The following is a 23,547-nucleotide window of genomic DNA, read 5'->3' on the forward strand; positions in this document are numbered from 1 at the left end:
ACATGAAATTTTGTCTTATTTCTAATTTAAGTAATGAGTGCTATAAATTTTGATCTCAGCATTATTTTAGCTGTGACCTACCCCTATATTTTGGCAACTTGTGTTTTGTCTCATTTGATACTATGTATTTTAAAAATAACTTCCTTTGAAATTTTCTCTTTGATCTGTGGATTTTTTTGGGGACTCATGTGTTTAAAGATTTTATTGTCCTACTGAAATTGATTTCTATTTTGATTTCATTATGGCTGGAGAGAATTCTGCATAATTTCAGTTCTTTTTTTTAATCAATTTTATTGGTACATTTTAGGTATACAATATAATGACATTCATCATTGTAAATTTGCACCTTTACATAATCTCTCTTGGTTCTTATTTTTCCTCCTTCCCCTGCCCTCCCTTCAACCCCTCCATCCCTCCCTATTTACAAAGACTTTGTTTCCATTTTTTCATTTTCTCATATTAATTCCATTCCCTTCTTTCCTTTCCCCTACCCCTCCCACTTCCCCTTGCCCTTTGCTCCTTTTCTTCCTATTTCATATTATCTATTATACCTTTTAGTCCTTATTTACATTTTCAGTTTCTCACACCAAAGAAACTATTTGGTATTTACACATGTGTGTCCTATTTATTTCACTTAAGAGTATTGCCTCAATGTTCATCCATTTAGCTATAAATGTCTCTAAGTTCTCATTTTTTATGGCTGAGTAGTACTCCATTTTATAAAAAAACCCCTACATTTTCTTTATCCATTCTCCAGTTGATGGGCAATTGGGCTGCTTCTAAGTTTTAGATATTACAAATTGTGCTGCTATGAACATGGGTGCATGTATATCACTGTGGTGTGATTCTTTTAAGTCTTTGGGGAAGATCCCCAGCAGGGGAATAGCTGGGTCACACGGGACTTCCATTTCTAGTTCTTTGCTATACGTCCATACTGATTTCCACAGTGGTTGCACCGGTCTACACTCCCACCAGTAGGGGAGCAGGGTTCCTCTTTCCCCACAGCCCTGCCAGCATTTGTTATTGGTTGATTTCATGATAGTAGGCATTCTCTCTGGAGTGAAGTGGAATTTCAGCGTTGTTTTCATTTGTATCTGTTGAATGACCAGTGATGTTGAACATTTTTTCATGTGTTTATTTGCTATTTCTATTTCTTTGTCTGACAAATGTCTGCTCATTTCAGATGCCCATTTTTGGATTGGGTCTTTAAATTTGAGAGGTCTGATTTTTAAAATTTCTTTATAGATTATAGATAGTAGACCTTTCTCTGAGGAACAGCAGATGAAAATTTTTTTCCACATTGTGGGTTGTCTTTTCACCCTGTTGGTGGTTTCTCTTGCTGTGCAGATACTTTTTAATAAGAAGAGATCCCACTTGTTGGTTGTTTGTGCTAGTTCATGGGCAACTGAGGTTTTGTTCATAAAATTTTTTCCTACACCAATGTCTTCAAGAGATCTACTAACCTCTGTTCCAGGTGGTTTAGCGTTTTTATTTTAATATTTACATCTTTAATCCATTTCAATTTTAGTTTAGTGCATGGTGAGAGATATAGGTCTAGTTTTAATCTTTGGCAAGTTGAAACCCAATTTTTCCAGCACCATTTATTAAAGAGGCTATCTTTCCTCCAGTGAGGGTGTTTGGCTCCCGTGTTGAAGCTGAGATGGCTGAGTGTGTCTGGAGTTCTTTCTGCATCTTTTAATCTGTTCCACTGGTCCTCAGGTCTGTTTCTTTGTCAGTACCATGCTGTTTTTATCACAGTAGCTTTGTAGTAGAGTTTCAAGTTGGGGGTTGGAATACCCCCTGCCATGTCTCTGTTACCTAGAATTGCTTTTGCTATTCTGGGTCTCTTCTTGTTCCAAATGAATTTTTGGATTGTTTTCTCCAGGTCTGTGGATTATGCTACTGGGATTTCAATTGGGATGGCATTGAATCTATACAGCAGTTTTGGAAGTATGGCCATTTTCACTATGTTGATCCTTCCTACCCAGGAGCAGGGGATGTCTGTCCATTTTCTGATATCATCTTCAATCTCTCTTTTTAGAGTGCCATAGTTTTCAGAGAAGAGGTCTTTGACTTCTTTTGTTAGGTTGATTTCTAGGTATTTCAGTTTTTTGGGTGCTATAGTGAAAGGAATTGTTTGCCCTATTTCTCTCTCAGTGAGTCTGTTGTTCATGTAGAGGAAAACTATTGATTTTTGCGTGTTGACTTTGTATCCAGCTACTTGACTGAATTTGGTTATTAAGTCTAGAAGACTTTTGGTGGCATACTTGGGGTCTTCTATGTAGAATATCATGTCATCTGCAAATAATGACAATTTGACTTCTCCATTACTTATCTTTATTCCTTTTATTTTTTTCTCTTGTCTAATTGCCATGGCTAATGTTTCCAAAACTATATTGAAGAGAAGTGGTGATAGTGGACATCGTTGTCTTGTTCCTGATTTTAGTGTGAAGGATTTCAGTTTTTGACCATTTAGTATGATATTGGCTGTTGGTTTTTCATAGATGGCTCTTATGAGGTTGGGGTAGAGACCATCTATTCCAATTTTTTGTAGGGTTTTTATCATAAATACATGTTGGATTTTGTCAAATACTTTTTATGCATCTGTTGAGATGATCATATGATTTTTGTCCTTGGCTCTGTAGATATAGTGTATTCCATTAATTGATTTGGTTTTTTCCCCCTTAAATTCTTTTATTGGTACATTTTAGGTAAACAATACATTTACATTTATCATTGGGTGCTTGTACTTGTACGTGATGTATTTTGGTTATTTTTCCCCCATTCCCTGTGCTCCCTTCCCTACTTACAAAGACTTTGCTTCCATTTTTTCCTTTTCTCATAATTTTTCCTTTCCTTCCTTTCCTTTCTCCTTCCCCTCCCACCACCCCTACACCTTTGGACCTATTCTTCCTATTTCAAATTAGCAATTGTTTATTTTAATCCTTATTTACACTTTAAGTTTCTCACACTAGAGAAACTATTTGGTATTTACACGTATGTCCTATTTATTTCACTTAAGAGTATGGCCTCAATACGCATCCACTTAGCTATAAACATCTCTAGTTTCTTGTTCTTTATGGCTGAGTAGTACTCTTTTATAAAAAAACCCACATCTTCTTTATCCAGTTTCCAGGTGATCGGCACTTGGGCTATTTCCAAGCTTTCACTATTACAAACTGAGCCGCTATAAACACGGGTGCACGTATATCGGTGTGGTATGATGCTTTTAATTCTTTTGGGAAGATCCCCTGCTTCACTTCTTATACCTTTTACTGTTGTACTTTTTCATTTTCAGCTCTTATCCAGTGGATCTCTGTACCCCTCGCTGTTGATGTCTTCAGTTTGATTGAATGATTTATTGTGCTACTGGGGATTGAACTCAGGACCTTGCACTTGCAAGGCAGGTACTGCACCACTGAGCTAACTCCCAGGCCCTAGTTTTATTTTTTTGAGATAGCGTTTGGCTATGTCATTCAGGCTGTCCTCAAACTTGAAGTGATCTTCCTGCCTCAGCCTCCTGAGTGCTGGGATTACAGGTGTGCACTGTCACACTCAGCTTCTTCAGTTTTAGATGCCATGACACTTACCATCCATGATGTTGGGATTTGCTAAAGGGTGTAAGGTTATTGACTCGAGATTTGCTCCATGCTTACCACAATTTACTTAGCTATGAACGCTTCATCCTAGTAACTTGCTGGGTGAGGTGGTGTATGCTTGGGATCCAGAACTCTGGGAGGCTGAAGCAGGAGAATGGCAAGTTTGAGCCCAAGCTGGGCAACTCAGCCAGATCCCGTCTAGAGAAAGACAATTGAAACATACATACCCCAAAGATGATGCACCATGTATAGCTGCCCAATCTGAGAGAAGAATCCTCCCACTGCTTCACTATTGTCTTGTTGGAAGCAAATTGCACTGGCCCAGTAATTGCCCCACTCAATCATGGTTCCTGGTCGGAGCCGGTAAGACCTGAGTGCATAGATGTTAGGTCCTGACTGGGGGATGGGTTCTTTCCAGAAACTGAACTCTAGGAGCAGCTAGTTCTTCCGAGAGATAAGCACGTTGCTTCTTGCCTTACGGAAATTTGCAAATTCCTGATTTCCCGTGAGTTTACTCATGACCTCCATGAGGGTGGGATAGCCTCCTTCATGCCTCCAGAGGTGGACAGCTTGATCCTGCTCACCATACCACGTGTTCCAAGTTCCCACTAAAGTGCAAGGATAATGTTTATCTTCATGAACCTTTGGTAACATCTCTTGAACTGTAACTTGTACAGACTGCTCGGTTTCCTTTTGGCTAGGAAATTCGAGTGAGTGTCTTTTCTCGGATCAACTTTCCTGACAAATAAGGATTTTAACCAACTGTCTTCTCGAGGTCTGTTGCTGGGAGACGTCAGTTTCTGGAGCCCAGAAGCAGGCTGCAGGGGGCCCGGGCTGCCGCCCTCTCACCCCGGCTCCCCCGCATCGATTGATTGCATATGTTAAACCATCCCTGCATCCCTAGGATGAATCCCACTTGATCAGGGTGTATGATCTTTTTGATGATGTTCTGCATTCCGTTTGCCAGTATCTTATGAAGGATTTTTGCATCTATGTTCATTAGTGAGATTGGCCTATAGTTCTCTTTATGAGTTGGGTCTTTCTCTGCTTTGGGGATCAAGGTGATGCTTGCTTCCAGGAATGAATTTGGGAATATTGCTTCCCTTTCAATTTCATTGAAGAGTTTAAACAGTAGTGGCAGCAGTTCCTCTCTAAATGTCTTGTAGAATTCAGCGGTGAAACCATCAGGGCCCATTCTTTTCTTAGTTGGTAAGTTTTTAACTACATTTTCAATTTCCTTGATTGATATTGGGTTGTTTAGAATTTTTATGTCTTCTTTGTTCAACTTTAGTAATTCATACTTATCTAGGAATCTGTCCATTTCTTCTGTGTTTTCTATCTTATTATCTTATTTCTATCTATTCTTATGTTCTTGAAGTAGGTATTGATGAGCCTCTGGATTTCTGCTGGGTCTGTTGTAATTTCACCCTTTTCATTCCTAATTGCATGGATTTGGGCCTTTTCTTTCCTTTTTCTGATAAGGTTGGCTAAGGACTTGTCAATTTTGTTTATTCTTTCAAAGAATCAACTCTTGCCTTCATTGATTTTTTTGTATCATTCTCTTAGTCTCCATTGCATTGATTTCTCCTCTGATCTTTATAATTTCTTCCCTTGTATGAGTTTTGGGTTTGTCCTGCTCATCTCTTTCTAGAAGCTTGAGGTTCAGCATCAGGTTGTTTAATTGGGCTCCCTATGTTTTCCTGATATGTGTAGTCCCTGCTATGAATTCCCTCCTAAGACTGCTTTCATTGTGTCCCATGGATTCAGATATGTTGTAATGTCGTTGTCATTTAATTGAAGGAACTGTCTGATTTCTTCTTTAATTTCCTCTATGACCCATTGGTCATTCAGAAGTGTGCTGTTCAACTTCCATGTGTTTATGAAATTTTTCCAGTTTCTTTTACTATTGATCTCCAATTTCATCACACTATGGTCTGATAATATACAGGGGATAACTTCAATTCCTTTGCACTTACTTTAACATGTTCTATGAGCAAGTATGTCATCTATTTTGGAGAACAGCCCATGTGTAGCTGAAAAGAATGTGTATTCTGATTTTGTGGGGTAGAACACTCTGTAAACATCTGTTAAGTTCATTTGTTCAAGAGTTTGATTGAGTTCTAGTATTTCATCACTTATTTTTAGTCTAGTTGATCTATCTATTTGTGACAGTGAGATATTGAGGTTCCCCACTACTATTGTATTAGTGCATATATGACTTTTCATGTCTGTTAGTATTTGTTTTATATAGTTGAGTGCACTAGCATTTGGTGCATATATGATTATCATCTCTTCCTCTTGCATTGTTCCCTTTATAAGAATGTAGTGTCCTTCTTTGTCTCTCTTAATTAGTGTTGGTTTGAAATCCACTTGATCTGAAAAAAGGATAGCTATTCCTGCTTTTTTTCAGGTTCCTGTCACATGGAGTATTGTTTTCCACCCTTTAACTTTCAGTCTATGAGTTTCTTTTTAAATTAAGTGTGCTTCTTGTATGCAGCATATTGTTGGATCTTGCTTTTTGACCCATTCTGCCAGTCTATTTCTTTTGATTGGTGAATTGAGACCATTAATATTGATGGTTATAACTGGTATGTATTGTCTTATCATTATCATGACTTTTTCTGTTTGTTGGGTTCTCCCCCTTTACATTTAATTTCTTATTGCACCTGATGGAGTCATTCTTCTGTGTTTCCTGGGGTTGTGATCCTTCTTGTCTTTTCCTAGGATATTGTCTAAAATTTTTTGGAGTGCTGGTTTGGTATTTATGAAGTTCCTAAGTTGCTGTTTGTCATGAAAGTATCTTATTTCTCCATCAATTTTGAAAGATAGTTTGCAGGGTACAACAATCTGGGTTGGGGACTGTTTTCCTTTAAGGCTTGAAATACATCACTCCAAGCTCTTCTTGCCTTGAGGGTTTGCGTTGAGAAGTCTGCTGTGATTCTGATGGGCTTTCCTTTGTATGTGATTTGTTTCTTTTCTCTAACTGCTTGTAGGATTTTGTTCTTCTGTTACATTTCTGGAATCTTAACAATTATATGCCTATGTGTAGATTTTTTTAATCAAGGCTAGTTGGAGTCCTATATGCCTCACTTATCTGTATGTCAAGTTCTTTTCCCCTGCTTGGAAAGTTTTCTGCCATTACTTCTGTGAACAGTTTTTTTTATGTCATGTGCACTCTCTCTTGTTTCTTCATTGACTCTGATCAGTCTTATGTTATTCTTCTTAACATCATCTAACAGCTGCTGGATTGATTTCTCATTGTCCCTTACAATTTTAAAGAAATTTTTGTTTTCCTGGTCACTAATTGCAATCTTATCTTCTATATCTGAAATTCTGTCCTCACATTAGCTCATTCTGCTCTCTAGACTTTCAATGGATTTTTTAATCTCCTGGAAATCTGTTTGCATCTGTTTCATGGATTCCATTCATTTCCTATGTTGGGATTCCATCATGTTCCTCAGGTCCTCTCTAGATTTATTAATCATGTCTTGCACTATGAGCACAATCTCTGCTGTTGCCTAAGAAATTATTTCTGATTTCATTTTTTCCAGATCCTCTTTTGTTGCCGGTTCAGGGAGTCCAGGTGGTTGAGTATCAGAGTGTTCCATCTCATTTCCCTTTGAGGTTGCTGTAGGTGACCTGGATGTCTGTTTTTGAGACTTGTTTATGTGTCTTCTCATTTTGACAGTGGGTAGGGGGTGTGTGCTGCTGGTGCCTGCATGGCTCCCTTCCTCTGTGTTGGGAGTGGTGCTACACAGCCTGGAAGCCTCCTCCTCTGTGCTGGGAGAGGTATCTCAATTCTTTTAACTAAGTTGAGGTTTGTTTTGTAACCCAAGATATAATTTATTTTGGTGACTGTTCCATGAGTGTTTGAAAAAAAAAAACTGGAGTCTGCTAGTGTTGGTAGGGTATTCTATATATGTCAAATTTGATTTTTTTTCTTTTTCCGGTACTGAGGATTGAACTCAGAAACTTGTGGATGAGAGTCAGGTGCAGTGCCACTGAGCTAAGCCCTAGCCCTATATATGTGAAATTTGATTCTTTTGTTTTTTTGCTTTTTTGTTTTTTTAGTTCTGGGGCTAGCACTTGGGACCTTGGGGTTGAGAGGGCAGCAGTGGAAGCACTGAGCTAAATCTCAGGCCCTAAACATTACTTTAAAAAAAAAAATTGGTACTGGGGATTGAACTGGTGTCCTTACACTTGTGAGGCAAGTGGCAGAACCACTGAGCTAAATCCCTGGCCTGATACATTGGTTTGATAGGTTTAGATTTTCTAAATCTTGTTGATGTTCTTCTAATATTTCTACATTTGCTGGAAGATGGTATTGAACTCATCAGTATGTGCTTAGATTTGCTTATTTCTCCTTTTAGATCTATTGGTTGTTGTATTATGTACTTTGAGCCTCTGTTATTTTTTATTTTTTATTTTTTTCTAGTTTTTTTTGTATTAAATTCTTTTATTGGTACATTGTAGGTATACAACACAATTACATTTCTCATTGGGAATTGTACCTTTACATGATGCATCTTGGTTCTTATTTTCTCCCCATTCCTAGCCCTCCCTTCACCCCCTCCACCCTTCCCTATTTACAAAGATTTTATTTCCATTTTTTCCATTTCTCATCATTTTTTCCTTTCCCTTCTTTCCTTTCTCTTGTGCCTCCCACTACCCCTACCTTTTGGACCTTTTATTCCTATTTTACATTATCGATTATTCATTCTAATAATTGGTACATTTTAGGTATACAATATAATGACATTCATCATTGGAAATTTGCACCTTTACATAGTCTCTCTTGGTTCTTGTTTTTCACCTTTGCCCAGCCCTCCCTTCAACCCCTCCAGCCCTCCCTATTTACAAAGATTTTGTTTTTATTTTTCCATTTTCTCATATTAATCCCATTCCCTTCTATCCTTTCCCCTAGCCCTCCCACTTCCTTCCCCTTTGCCCCTTTTCTTCCTATTTCACATGACCTATTATACATTTAGTCCTTATTTAGACTTTCAGTTTCTCACACCAGAGAAACTATTCAGTATTTACACATGTGTGTCCTATTTATTTCACTTAAGAGTATTGCCTCAATGTGCATCCACTTAGCTATAAATGTCTCTAATTTCTCATTTTTTATGGCTGAGTAGTACTCCATTTTATAAAAAAACCACATTTTCTTTATCCATTCTCCAGTTAATGGGCATTTGGGCTGTTTCCAGGTTTTAGCTATTACAAACTGCGCTGCTATGAACATGGGTGCACATATATCACTGTGGTATGATTCTTTTAATTCTTTGGGGAAGATCCCCAGCAGTGGAATAGTGAGGTCAAATGGGATCTCCAGTCCTAGTTCTTTGAGGTATCTCCATACTGATTTCCACAGTGGTTGCACCAGTCTACACTTCCACCAGCAGTGGAGCAGGGTTCCTCTTTCCCCACAGCCCCACCAGCATTTGTTATTGGTTGATTTCATGATAGCAGCCATTCTTTCTGGAGTGAAGTGGAATCTCAGCATTGTTTTCATTTGCATCTCTCGAATGACCAGGGACGTTGAACATTTTTTCATGTATTTATTTGCTATTTCTACTTCTTTGTCTGAGAAATGTCTGTTCATTTCAGATGCCCATTTTTGGATTGGGTCTTTAAATTTGGGAGGTCTGATCTTTTTAAGTTCTTTATAGATTGGAGATAGTAGACCTTTGTCTGAGGAAGAGCAGGTGAAGATTTTTTCCCACATTGTGGGTTGTCTCTTCACACTGCTGGTGGTTTCTCTTGCTGTGCAGAAGCTTTTTAATAAGAAGAGATCCCATTTGTTGATTGTTTGTGCTAGTTCATGGGCAACTGAGGTTTTGTTCATAAAATCTTTTCCTAAACCGATGCCTTCAAGGGTTCTACCTAACCTCTGTTCCAACTGGTTCAGAGTTTCTATTTTAATATTTAGATCTTTAATCCATTTTGATTTTAGTTTAGTGCATGGTGAGAGATATAGGTCTAGTTTTAATCTTTGGCAAGTTGAAACCCAATTTTCCCAGCACCATTTATTAAAGAGGCTATCTTTCCTCCAGTGAGGGTGTTTGGCTCCTTTATTGAAGATGAGATGGCTGAGTGTGTCTGACGTTGTTTCTGCATCTTCTAATCTGTTCCACTGGTCCTCAAGTCTGTTTCTTTGCCAGTACCATGCTGTTTTTATCACAGTAGCTTTGTAGTAGAGTTGCAGGTTGGGGATTGTGATAGCCCCTGCCATGTCTCTGTTACCTAGAATTGCTTTTGCTATTCTGGGTCTCTTCTTATTCCAAATGAATTTTTGGATTGTTTTCTCAAGGTCTATGCAGTATGCTGCTGGGATCTCAATTGGAATTGCATTAAATCTATATAGCAGTTTTGGAAGTATGGCCATTTTCACTATATTAATCCTTCCTACCCAGGAGCAGGGGATGTCTGTCCATTTTCTGATATCATCTTCAATCTCTCTTTTCAGAGTGCCATAGTTTTCAGAGAAGAGATCTTTGATTTCTTTCGTTAGGTTGATTCCTAGGTATTTCAGTTTTTTGGATGCTATTGTGAAAGGAATTATTTGCCCTATTTCTCTCTCAGTGAATCTGTCATTCGTGTAGAGGAAAGCTATTGATTTTTGTGTGTTGACCTTGTGACCAGCTACTTGACTGAATTTGGTTATTAAGTCTAGAAGACTTTTGGTGGAGTTCTTGGGGTCTTCTATACACAGTATCATGTCATCTGCAAATAATGACAATTTGACTTCTTCATGTCCTCTCTTTATTCCTTTTATTTCTTTCTCTTGTCTGATTGCCATGGCTAATGTTCCCAGAACTATATTGAACAGGAGTGGTGATAGTGGACATCCTTGTCTTGTTCCTGATTTTAGTGTGAAGTATTTCAGTTTTTGACCATTTAGTATGATACTGGCTGTTGGTTTTTCATAGATGGCTTTTATCAGTTTGAGGTAGAGACCATCCATTCCATTTTTTTGTAGGGTTTTTATCATAAATGCATGTTGGATTTTGTCAAATGCTTTTTCTGCGTCTATGGAGATAATCATATGGATTTTGTCCTTGGTTCTATTGATATAGTGTATTACATTGATTGATTTGCATACGTTGAACCATCCCTGCATCCCTGGCATGAATCCCACTTGATCAGGGTGTATGATCTTCTTGATGATCTTCTGCATTCTGTTTGGCAGTATCTTATTAAGGATTTTTGCATCTATATTCATTAGTGAGATTGGCCTATAGTTCTCGTTTTTGGTTGGGTCTTTCTCTGCTTTGGGGATCAAGGTGATGCTTGCTTCCAGGAATGAATTTGGGAGTATTGCTTCCCTTTCAATTTCATTGAAGAGTTTAAACAGTAGTGGCAGCAGTTCCTCTCTAAATGTCTTGTAGAATTCAGCAGTGAAGCCATCAGGGCCCGGGCTTTTCTTAGGTGATAAGTTTTTAATTACGTTTTCAATTTCATTGGTTGATATTGGGTTGTTCAGAATTTTTAGGTCTTCTTCATTCAACTTTGGTAATTCATATGTATCTAGGAATCTGTCCATTTCTTCTGTGTTGTCCATCTTATTGGTGTGTAGGTTCTGGAAGTAGGTATTGATGATCATCTGGATTTCTGCTGGGTCTGTTGTAGTTTCACCCTTTTCATTCCTAATTGCACGGATTTGGGCCTTTTCTTTCCTTTCTCTGACAAGGTTGACTAAAGGTTTATGAATTTTGTTGATTCTTTCTAAGAACCAACTCTTGGCTTCATTGATTTTTTTGTATCATTCTCTTAGTCTCCATTGCATTGATTTCTCCTCTGATCTTTATAATTTCTTCCCTTGTATGAGCTTTGGGGTTGTCTTGCTCTTCTTTTTCTAGAAGCTTGAGGTTCAGCATCAGGTTGTTTAATTGGGCTCGTTCTGTTTTCCTAATATGTGTATTCACTGCTGTGAATTTCCCTCGTAAGACTGCTTTGTGTCCCGTAGATTCTGATATGCTGTATTGTCATTGTCATTTAATTAAAGGAACTGTCTGATTTCTTCTTTAATTTCCTCTGTGACCCATTGGTTATTCAGAAGTGTGTTGTTCAATTTACAAGTGCTTATGAAATTTTTTGAATTTCTTTTGCTATGGATCTCCAATTTCATCGCACTATGGTCTGATAATATACAGGGGATAACTTCAATTCCTTTGCACTTACTTAAACATGTTCTATGTGTGAGTATGTGGTCTATTTTGGAGAATGAGCCATGTGCAGTTGAGAAGAATGTGTATTCTGATTTTGTGGGGTGGAAGACTCTGTAAACATCTGTTAAGTTCATTTGTTCAAGAGTTTGATTGAGTTCTAGTATTTCAGTGCTTATTTTTAGTCTAGTTGATCTATCTATTTGTGACAGTGGGGTGTTGAGGTCCCCCACTACAATTGTATTAGTGCATACATGACTTTTCATGTCCCTTAGTATTTGTTTTATATAGTTGGGTGCACAAGTGTTTGGTGCATAGATATTTATGATCGTCATCTCTTCCTCTTGGATTCTTCCCTTTACAAGGATGTAGTGTCCTTCTTCATCTCTCTTAATTAGTGTTGGTTTGAAATCTACTTGGTCTGCCAAGAGGATAACTACTCCTGCTTTTTTTCGGGTTCCTGTGGCATGGAGTATTGTTTTCCACCCTTTAACTTTCAGTCTATGAGTTTCCTTTTGAATTAAGTGTGTTTCTTGTATGCAGCATATTGTTGGATTTTGCTTCTTGACCCATTCTGCCAGTCTATTTCTTTTGATTGGTGAATTGAGACCATTAACGTTGATGGTTATAACTGAAACGTATTGACTTGTCATTGCCATGACTTTTTCTTTTTGTTGGGTTCTCCCCCTTTCCATTTAATTTCTTGTCATGCCAGATGGGTTCATTCTGCTTTGCTTCCTGGGGTTGTGATCCTCAATGTCTGCTCCTAGGATATTGTGTAAAATTCTTTGGAGTGCTGGTTTGGTATTCATGAAGTTCCTAAGGTGCTCTTTGTCATGAAAGTATCTTATTTCTCCATCCATTTTGAAAATAGTTTTTCAGGGTACATCAATCTGGGTTGGAGGCTGTTTTCTTTTAGGGCTTGGAATATGTCACTCCAAGCTCTTCTTGCCTTTATGGTTTGTGTTGAGAAGTCTGCTGTGATTCTGATGGGCTTTCCTTTGTATGTGATTTGTTTCTTTTCTCTAACTGCTTGGAGAACTTTGTTCTTCTGTTGTGTTTCTGGAATCTTAACAATTATATGCCTATGTGTAGATTTTTTTTGATCAAGGCTAGTTGGAGTCCTATATGCCTCACTTGTCTGTATGTCAAGCTCTTTTCCCCAGCTTGGGAAGTTTTCTGCCATTATTTCTGTGAAGAGATTTTTTATGTCATGTGCACTCTCTCCTGTTTCTTCATTGAGCCCAATCAGTCTTATGTTATTCTTTTTTGCATCATCTAGCAGCTGCTGGATTGATTTCTCATGTTCCCTTATAATTTTGAAGCAATTTTTCTTTTCCTGGTCACTAATTGCAATCTTATCCTCTATATCTGAAATTCTGTCCTCACACTGGCTCATTCTGCTGTGTAGACTTTCAGTGGAGTTTTTCATGTCCTGGAAATCTATTTGCATCTGTTTTATGGATTCCACTTGTTTCCTATGTTGGGATTCCATCATGTTCCTGAGCTCCTCTCTAGATTTATTAATCATGTCTTGTACTGGGGGCACAATTTCTCCTGTTATCTGAGAAATTATTTCTGATTTCATTTTTTCCAGATCCCCTTTTGTTGCCAGTTCAGTGGGTCCAGGTGGTTGAGTATCAGAGTGTTCCATCTCACTTCCCTTTGGGGTTGCTGTAGGTGATCTGGAAGTCTGGATTTGAGACTTATTTATGTGTTTTCTCATTTCGACTGGGCAGGGGGCTGTTAGCGCCTGCACAGATTACCCTCTCTGAGCTGGGTGAGGTGGGACAGGGGCTGGGAGCAGCGGTAGGGATGGTGACCCAAAAGCCCTTTCCTGTGGGCTGGGAGCAGCCGGAGGAATGTTGGCCAGGAAATCCCTTCCTCTGAACCAGGAGCAGTGGGATGGTGGCTCAGAAGCCCCTCCCTCTGGGCCAGAGTGGTGGGAGGGATGGTGGCCCAGAAGCCCCTTCCTCTGGGCCAGGAGCAGTGGGACGATGGCTCAGAAGCCCCTACCTTTGGGCCGGGAACAGCGGGACTCAGTACCTTGGTCTGGTGGTCTGGTGTCCTCTGCGCCTTGGTAATGTAGAGTCAGGTGGCTGCCTGTCTGCAGTGGGGTGATCCGGTGTCTTCCGCGTGACTCAGGACCTCAGTAGGGCGTGCACAGACCTGCCTGTCTGCAGCGGGCTGATTCGGCATGTGTTCCGTGAGACTGGGGTCCTCGGCAGGGTCGAGCCTCTGTTATTTGATATGTACATATTTAGGATTATTAGGTAGATGTTTTCCTGATAGATTTAGCCTCCTATCATTATATAATGTTCCTCTTTACCTCTAGCAATTACTTTTGTCATAAAATCTACTTTATCAGATATTAATATAGTCACTTCTGCTTTGTAAAAATTATCTTTACTTGACATATTGTCTTCTATCCTTTTACTTTCAATCTACCTATGTGTAGAAATTGAAATAAATTTTTTTCAGTTACATATAGTTAGGTTTTATATTTTTAATCCACTGTGAAAATATCTTGTGGTCATTCAAAAGAGAAGGAAATAGTATGAACAAATTCATGCTCATAAATTTGATTGGTGTAGTTAGATATTTTAGATAATTTTCAAGCTGCTTGTATTTGAGTCTGCCATTAACATTTTCTTTTTACTTCTTTGATTTGATTCTGCTGTTTCTTTTTCCTTTTTGCTTGCTATGAGATACTTGAATTTTTTTAGGATTGCTTTTTTATTTATTTATAGAGTTTTTAGTATAGATTTTGGTATGATTTTCATAGTAGTCATTTTAGGTGTATGTAATACACACACACACACACACACACACACACACCCATACATACATGACTCACAAATGTCTATTGCTTTTAATATTGTGGTACTTTTTTTTGAGATAGGGTCTCACTATGAATTTCGGGCTGTCCTTGAACTCACAGTGATCCCCCTTCCTCAGCTTCTTGAGTGCTGGGATTATAGGCATGTGCCATCACATCTGGCTGTTTTACTACTTTTTGAGTGAAGTTTGGAAATGACACTTTTATTTAGATGCCTTTATCATGTTCATTTTTAAATATAATTGTTGAAAGATTGGATGGCATCATTAGTTATTGTGTTAAGTCATCAAAAAGATTTATAAAACTCACATGAAAAAGGACAATGTATTTCTCTGAATGTATTTATGATCCTTCTGCCCCATTTTCCTTCCTGATGTACTATGGTACTTTCTTTTATCATTTTCTTTCTGTCTGAAGAGCTTCCATTAGCCAATAGGGCTGATAGTGTCAAATTCTTTTCCTTTCTTTGTCTGAGAATGTTCACATTTCCCCTTTATTCCTGAAGGACACTTTCTCCAGATATAGTATTCATAGTTAACAGTTCTTTTTTTCTCAGCAGTTGAAAAATGTTGTGCCTTTTCTTCTGGCCTCTGTGGTTTCAGACGAGAAATCCAGTGTCATTTGAAGTATTGTTTCCCTATTAGTATCATGTCACTGGTTTCAAGAGGAATTTAATTTTAACAGTTTAATTATAATATATGTTGGCATGATTTTCTTTGAGTTTTACCTGTGTTTACTCACTTTCTTGAATGTGTATGACTGTAATTTCCCAAATTTGGAGAAATTCCAGCCCTTTTTTCTTTTCACTTGCTTTCTTCCATGATCTTTCTGCAGGTCTCTGATAATAAAAATTCATGAGCTTCCCTTAATGGCTTCACACTTCCCAAGACTTTTTTATTCCTGTTTTTCTCAGTCTGCCTTCTCTCAGTTTCTCAGATCATGTTAATTCTATTGTTCTGGCCTGGTCTACTGTGTCCTGGTATCTATATTACACTATTGAACTCACCCAATCTTAAAATTTACGTTTTTGTATTTTCATCATACAATTTTTATGACTTCTTCATGTTTGCTGAGATTTCATTTTTTCCTGTTTGGTTCGAGAGAATTTGTAAGGCAGGTAAAGCATTTTAGGGTGACTTCTTCTTTCGGTGCGATTGGGATGCAATAATCCCAGTACTCTCGGAGGCTGAGGCAGGAGGATTGCAAGTTCAAGTCCAGTCTGGGCAACTTAGTCAATTATTGAGACCCTGTCTTAAAAACAAAACAAAACAAAACAAACACCATCTGGGAATGTAGTTCCATGTGAATGCCCTGAGCTCAATCTCCATTACTGCAAAGAAACAAATGAAAAAACACCTTTGTCCAATAATTGCAGCATCTGCTACATCTTGGCATTGCTCTTATCTGGTCACCATTTTTTCATTCAAGTTGTGATTTTCTTGGTTCTTAGTGTAATGGATGATTTTTAAATTATATTCTGGACATTTATCTCTTACATTTGGAAACTTTGGGTCCTATTTAAAGGTTTTGTTTTCATACACGATTACTCTTACTAGGTTTAGCTTGTCACTATTGCTTTTATCTGAGGTTGTTGTTCCAATGCCAGTTTGGCTTTAAAATCTGTGGCCTGTTATTTTGATCTAATTGGGATGACAGGTGACATGGCAGCTCTCCTGGTTCCTGCTACCACTGTGTAAGGTAAGGGGTAGAAAGGAATTTTCTAGGAGAAGCCAATAAATACATTTCCATTGGGGCTATCTTACTTACTCTCTCAGTGCTGAGAAAAAATACCCAAGTTGAAGGAGGGGGAGTTTATTTTGCTCACAGTTTGTAGAGGTCTATGGATGGCTGCTCTGAGGCAGCGCAGCAAAGCAGAGGGGACTGGCAGAGAAGAAATGGTTCATGGCAGGCCAGGCAGGAAGCAAGAAGGGATCAAGGGAGGAGAAAGGATATACCCAGCTATAAATCCATCAGTGGACTAATCAAGTGTCACACAGTCATGATCCAATATCACACATCCATGATCCAGTGTCATACACCCATGATCCAGCCACCTTCCGAAAGCCCCACCTATGAGCAGATGGAGCTTTGAGGGGACAGCCATAACAGGGGGGAATCAAGTAGGATCCTCCTTTATGATCTGCTCTGCCCTTCCTCTCCATGTTTCTGTGGTGTTTCTGGGCAAGGGAATGTCAAATTCATGAGGACAAAGGCTCTTTCTAGTCCAGGATGCTTCCTGAGGCTGGTCTTACTTCTGGTTCTTGCCAATTGCCCTGTTTATATTCCTTTCTCATTCTTTCTCCTTGTCCACATCTCAGACTTGGAGCAGCATCCTCCATCTGGAAGATGCTCAATCTGTACTTCCTTGAGTTGTACAGTTAGTTACTTTTTAAAACTGTTGGAAGGGATGGTTGTGTGTTTGCTGTACTCTGACTTCCTCTCTACCATTGCTCTCCAAGCCCTTCTGTGCAAAGGTCGGGTTGTCTGTAGGACGTGTCTAACCGCAAGAGCCTGGACAAAGCTGGGATATAACATCCTGTTCAATGGAGATGTCTTTGTGTCCATCAGAGTTGTCTTTTTAGTGACAAGCAAGAAAAATAATTGTCTCCTAGGACTTTTATAACACGAGTTCTAAAGAATTTCAGAAAGGTGCTTTGAGTTTTAACATTGCAAACAGGCTATTTGATTGTATGAAAGGAATCTATAAATGGGTACTATTTTAGCTCCTGTCACAGTGGCTGGCTCTGAAGAAAATGTTCCTTAATTATGCTTGATAAGGTTCTGCAATATCAGAACTGGAGAAGACATAAAGAAAAGCTTGTCCAAAACCTCCTATGTTGCCCATGCCAAAAATAGGACTTATTTAAATATTGGATTATGTAAGATCATGAAGATGTTAACAGTAAGTGGACAGTGTAGCATAATGGTTAAGCATTTTTGACTTGGTTTTGAGGGCATGGGTTCAAATCCTGCCTGTGCTACTTCCTGTCTGCAGGATCTTAGACCTAAGTCCTTCCCCTTGCCTAATTCTATTCCTTCAGTGGTGCTATGAGGATTTAGTAAGAGAATCTATGACCAGAGCTCACTAAATGTATCTCCTGCCAGGCCAGAGACTGCTAAGTTAAGCTCAGACAGCTTCCTGCTTCATTATGCAAAAAAGATTATCCTTCCTCTATTAGGTCCAGGTTTGTGCTTATTCATTAAACATTTGCTGAGTGCCGGCTGTATGCAGCTACTTGGGAGGCACAAAGAGGAATCAAAAGTCTGCTTTGCCCTCAAAGGCCTGCTGTCCCTGGGGAGATGTCTCAGAGACCACGGAGTGGGACAGAGAGAGGGATGTATAAGGCACACAGCGCAGGAGAAAGCAGGTGGCCCTCCTGTCTTGGAAAATCAGTTTGAGAATCATTTTATTTTAATCTCCTCATCCCAAGATGTCTGGCCGTAAGCAATGAATGGTGGTAAGGTAATTACCCAATTGTTTTCAGAAATTAAGATTTCTGATGTACTAAAAGGCTTTTGTCAACATAGCCGTGGAGATACACAGGGCTTGGGAATTTGAAGGAACTCCTCCTCCCAGACAGCTATTCTGCATAGGTGAATAGTCAAGGTGAGGTTCATTTTGCAGCAACTGGACTGAAGTTAATTCAGAGTCCTTTTCCAGTTTCCTTGTCAAAAATGTAGAAAAGCCAGTTTTAGGAACAAGTTTTAAGTGCAGAGAAGATTAGCTTAGGAAACAGAAATGCATTATAAGAGAGATGTAGGGTGCTACAGGAGAGCAAGGGATGAAGATGTTAATTTTATTTATTATCCCAGGACCATGGAAAACCTCTGACTTGGAGTTAAAAAAAAGTGAAGGATTGACCATTAGGGCAAACAAAAGATCCCCAATCAAAGGCTCGTTTTTTAGTGACAGGCAGGTTTCAGGTACACTGCACAAACTGGCTGGTCCATGAACTCAAGAGGAGGAGGGAAAGGGCACAGAGTCAGGCAGGCTTGAGCTGAGATGCTGAGGAGGAAGGACTTGGGACTCCATGCTGCAGAAAACAGAAGCTTCATATTGTTTTTTTTTTTAATCCCCCAATAGACACAGAGCTATTTTATTTCTCCTTAGTTATATTGAGGAGTGATTGACAAATATTGTATGTATTTAAGATGTTCCATGTGATGCTTCGATGTAAATATACATTGTGAAAAGTTGTCACTGTCAAGCTAATTAAAATATCCATCACCTCACAGTTTTCATTTTCATTTTTTTCTTGCTTAAATTCTTTTATTGGTACATTTTAGGTAAACAATACATTTACATTTATCCTTGGGTGCTTGTGCCTGTACATGATGTGTCTTGGTTCTTATTTTTTCCCCATTTCCAGTCCTCCCTTCACCCTCTCCACCCTTCCCTATTTACAGACTTTGTTTCCATTTTTTCCTTTTCTCACAATTTTTCCTTTCCCTTCTTTCCTTTCCCCTTTCCCTTCCACTTCCTCTACCCCTTTGGATGTTTTCTTCCTATTTCACATTATTGATTATTTGTTTTCATCTTTATTTACACTTTCAGTTTCTCACTCTAGAGAAACTATTTGGTATTTACACGTGTGTCCTATTTATTCCACTTAAGAATATGGCCTTAATATGCATCCATTTAGCTATAAATGTCTCTAGTTTCTCCTTCTTTATGGCTGAGTAGTACTCCATTTTATAAAAAAACCCCATCTTCTTTATCCAGTTTCCAGTTGATGGGCACTTGGGCTGTTTCCAAGCTTTAGCTATGACAAACTGTGCTGCTATAAAGATGGGTGCACATATTATCGCTGTGGTATGATTCTTTTAATTCTTTGGGGAAGATCTCCAGCAGGGGAATAGCTGGGTCAAATGGGACCTCCAGCCCTAGTTCTGTGAGGTATCTCCATACTGATTTCCACAGTGGTTGCACCAGTCTGCACTCCCACCAACAATGGAGAAGGGTTCCTTTCTCTCCACACCCCCACCAGCATTTGTTATTGGTTGATTTCTTGATAGCAGCCATTCTTTCTGGGGTGAAGTGAAATCTCAGTGTTGTTTTCATCTGCATCTCTCGAATAACCAGTGATGTTGAACATTTTTTCATATATTTATTTGTTGCTCTTACTTCTTTGTCTGAGAAATGTCTGTTCATTTCAGATGCCCATTTTTGAATTGTGTTTTTGAAGTTGGAGGGGTCTGATTTTTTTGAGAAGCTGTATATTGTTAAGGGAGAGATTGCACCAATAAACCTGCAGTTATTACTGGTGTCAATTAATCCTGTGCTCTTTGAATCTCTGCTTTAAGGGATGGGGGAATGAAACATATTTATACAATGTCAGTTTTCTTGTGCCACAATAGCCTTAGATGTATAACCTTAACTGAGAGTGCTTTATGATAATGTTCTTAGAAAGGTCCATTTATGGCCATAGGACAAGGGTTTCCAATTGGACCTCAGCTTGGAGAAATGTCACGGGAAAGTACCTGGCTCTGCCCTTTTGTGGATTGATAGCCATTTTGACTTCCCCACTATGGTCTTGCCTTGGGTTTGAATATGATGTCTTTTGCCTTTGTTAGACAGTTTTTTCTATTTTTATTTTTCCTGCCGATTCCCTGGAGTGGTCCAGGTGAGAGATGAAGACTCTCTGTGAAACCCTTTATCAAGTTCATGGATTTTGTCTAGGCTGAAGTCCTTGTGTGAAGCAATCATTAAAAGATGAAAACAGAGCCGTCATCTCTCTGGATTAACTGGTTCTGGGCTGTATTTGCGTAAGCAAATTAATGAGCTGGAAAGTCTCATTTTTACAAGTGCTAAATTGTAAAGACCCTACAGGGACAGATGCTTCTGTTATTGATGTCTGCTCAAACGAGAGATGGAAATCTCAAAGAATATCAGGGAAGCTTCCTAGGTTAAATTATGTCATCTAGCTGTTAGTAGCAACATTTTGATGGCAGCAGAGAAGGAAATGGCAGAGAATCCTTTTCATTTTGTTTGCTGCAGATTTTCTAAAATGCATGTATAAGACCAGATTACCATCTAGGAAAAGTATCTCATAAAATTTATCTTTCCCAGATGGTTGAATTAAAATTTTAAGGTAAAATCCTCCCATCTGTACCCCTGCTCTTCCCCCTCCCTGGGCCCTCCCTCCCTTTCTCTCATTCTCTCTTCCTCCATTCCTTTCTTCTTTCCTTCTTTTCTTCTGGAAGCATTCATCAAGGTCCTGTAAAATGCATATTGTCATAAGTGTCCAGATTCACAGCGACTGAAAGTACTGGTTCTCTTCTTGCAACTCACGGGCTAATGGAGGAAACTAGTACATAAAAGGTAGGAATAGATGATCACAAAGCAGCATGGTAACAATTTGGTTCCACATGCCTTCCACCCAGAGGAGCATCCCTGAGTTGTTGTCAGGGTGGGAGGTCACAGGTCACAGGGAGAGAGGAGTGTCAAGGGGTGCTACCTCGGGCTTTGAAGAACTCTAGCAGCCTAAATCAGAGTGGTTCCTATGCTGGTAAACATGATAAAAGCAAGCTTTCTGAAAAAGGACCAAATAGTCATTCTTCCAAAAACCATGGTTACTTTGATAAATGAGGAGAGCAAATGATTAGTAAATCATCATGTCTGATGTTTTAATAAACTTTTTATGCTTATGTTTGCATGCAACAGTACCATCGGAGAAATCTTTAGCTCTTTGAATCCAATGTAGGCCTAACTTAGAAGAGACTGGCAGGATCACCTCTCATGGAATTCAGTGCTGTCTTCGAGATGGACTGCTGAGCCCCAGCTCAGTTCTGCATCATGGAACTAAGAGTTGTGGCCTAAAAGTGTTTAAAGTACAGCCTCAGAAGTTACATTAATTTAAGAAATCTTTTTCATCACATCATACTTAATATCAACCCTCTCAATTCTGAAGCCTAGAGAAAGCTAAAGTTATCCCCCTTTTACTGAGATGACTCTGGGGTGTGGCATGGTCCAGTGCTCCAGTGAACATAGTGAGGGGCTGAGTCTGAGTTTAAAGAAATTGTGGTCACCTCTCTTCCATGCCTGGATTGTATATATAGTAGGAAACAGGGGAGACTTTGGTGTGTGAAGTTTGGGAGTCCCCTTGACAACCAACAGACCAGTCACTAACTACTGATCAGTGACATAGTGACAAAGAAACGGATACCTCTGTCCATGCAAGACTTGTATAATCTAGATATGGACATAAATCACAAGCAAAGCCCCATGATGCTGTAGAATTCATTCATTCAGCCACTCAGCCAATATATTGGAAGATCCTACCACATGCAAGAGACCTTACAGGCACTGAGGCAATAGCAGAAGCAAAACAGACAAAAGCAGCTTTTCATCAAGCAACAGTCCACAGTCAGGAGATAGAAACCAAAGAAATAAATAAGGAGCAGGTAAGATGGAGGTGAATTCTGGGGAGAACACTGTACCTGCCATCACTTCTCTGGCTCAGGGGCTGCTCTGTAAGGCAGGTAAGGAAAGGATAGGCTGATTGGAGCTGGCATTTTTGTTCTCCAGTTTGCAAGGCATATTTTCTGGTTAGGTCTTATTTTCATGGAAACGCGGTATTGATCACAGATCCTCAGACTAGTAGTCCTCCATGACTACAGATGAATTATTTAATATCTGAGTCAAGTTATCCTGGCTACTGTTATAATAATACCCACCTTGTGAGATTGTTCTAAGGACTAGAGCTACTTCTGTGAAATGTTTATGCAGACTGGATATGGAAGTTGATGCTCAGTTCATTGTAGCCATTACTTTAACCATTGCTAGAGTTGTTGTAAAATACTGCCACATTTTTTCCCTCTTAAATTCTTTTATTGGTACATTTTAGGTATAAAATACAATTACATGCATCACTGGGATCTTGTACCATTACATGAGCATCTTGGTTCTTATTCTTTTCCCCTTCACCTGTCCTCCCTTCACCCCCTCCACCCTTCCCTATTTACAAAGACTTAGTTTCCATTTTTTTTCTTTTCTCACATTTTTTTCTTTCCCTTCTTTCCTTTCCCCTGCCCCTCCCACTTCCCCTACCCCTTTGTACCCTTTCTTCCTATTTCACATTATCACTTATTCATTTTAATCCTTATTTACACTTTCAGTTTCTCATGCCAGGGAAACTATTTGGTATTTACACATGTGTGTTCTATTTATTTCACTTAAGAGTATCGCCTCAATGTGCATCCATTTAGCTATAAATGTCTCTAATTTCTCATTCTTTATGGCTGAGTAGTTCTCCATTTTATTTTAAAAAAAAAATACATTTTCTTCGTCCAGTTTCCAGTTGATGGGCACTTGGGCTGCTTCCAAGCTTTAGCTATTACACTGTGCTGCTATAAACATGGGTGCACATATATCACTGTGGTATGATTCTTTTAATTGCTTTGGGAAGATCCCCAGCAGGGGAATAGCTGGGTCACATGGGACCTCTAATCCTGATTTGTTTGTTCTTTTTTTCCTTAAATTCTTTTATTGGTACATTTTAGGTATACAATACATTTACATTTATCATTGGGTGCTTGTACCTATACATGATGCATCTTGGTTCTTATTTTTTTCCAAATTATCTGTGTGCCCTTCACCCCCTCCACCCTTCTCTATTTACATAGACTTTGTTTTCATTTTTTTTCTTTTCTCATAATTTTTTCTTTCCCTTCTTTCCTTTCTCCTTCTCCTCCCACCACCCCTACCCCTTTGGAACTTTTCCTAATTCAAATTATTAATTATTCATTTTAATAATTTTAATCCTTATTTACACTTTAAGTTTCTCACACTAGAGAAACTATTCAGTATTTACACATGCATATACTTAAGAGGATGGCCTCAATATCATCCATTTATCTATAAATGTCTTTAGTTTCTCATTCTCTGCTGAGTAGTACTCCATTTTATAAAAACACCACATATTCTTTAGCCAGTTTCCAG

The 23,547-nt window shown here is 38.9% G+C and overlaps 1 pseudogene; it reads right to left on the minus strand.

Annotated features, from left to right (window-relative positions):
• Positions 1-3,696: 3,696 nt before the first annotated feature.
• The window catches only part of LOC101705032 (protein NipSnap homolog 2 pseudogene), an 80,290-nt pseudogene continuing 60,439 nt past the window's right edge, over positions 3,697-23,547 (minus strand).

Source organism: Heterocephalus glaber, unplaced genomic scaffold (assembly GCF_053883595.1).
Source record: "Heterocephalus glaber isolate CG9 unplaced genomic scaffold, H.glaber_assembly_v1.0 deba00001724, whole genome shotgun sequence".
Lineage (NCBI taxonomy): Eukaryota > Metazoa > Chordata > Mammalia > Rodentia > Bathyergidae > Heterocephalus > Heterocephalus glaber.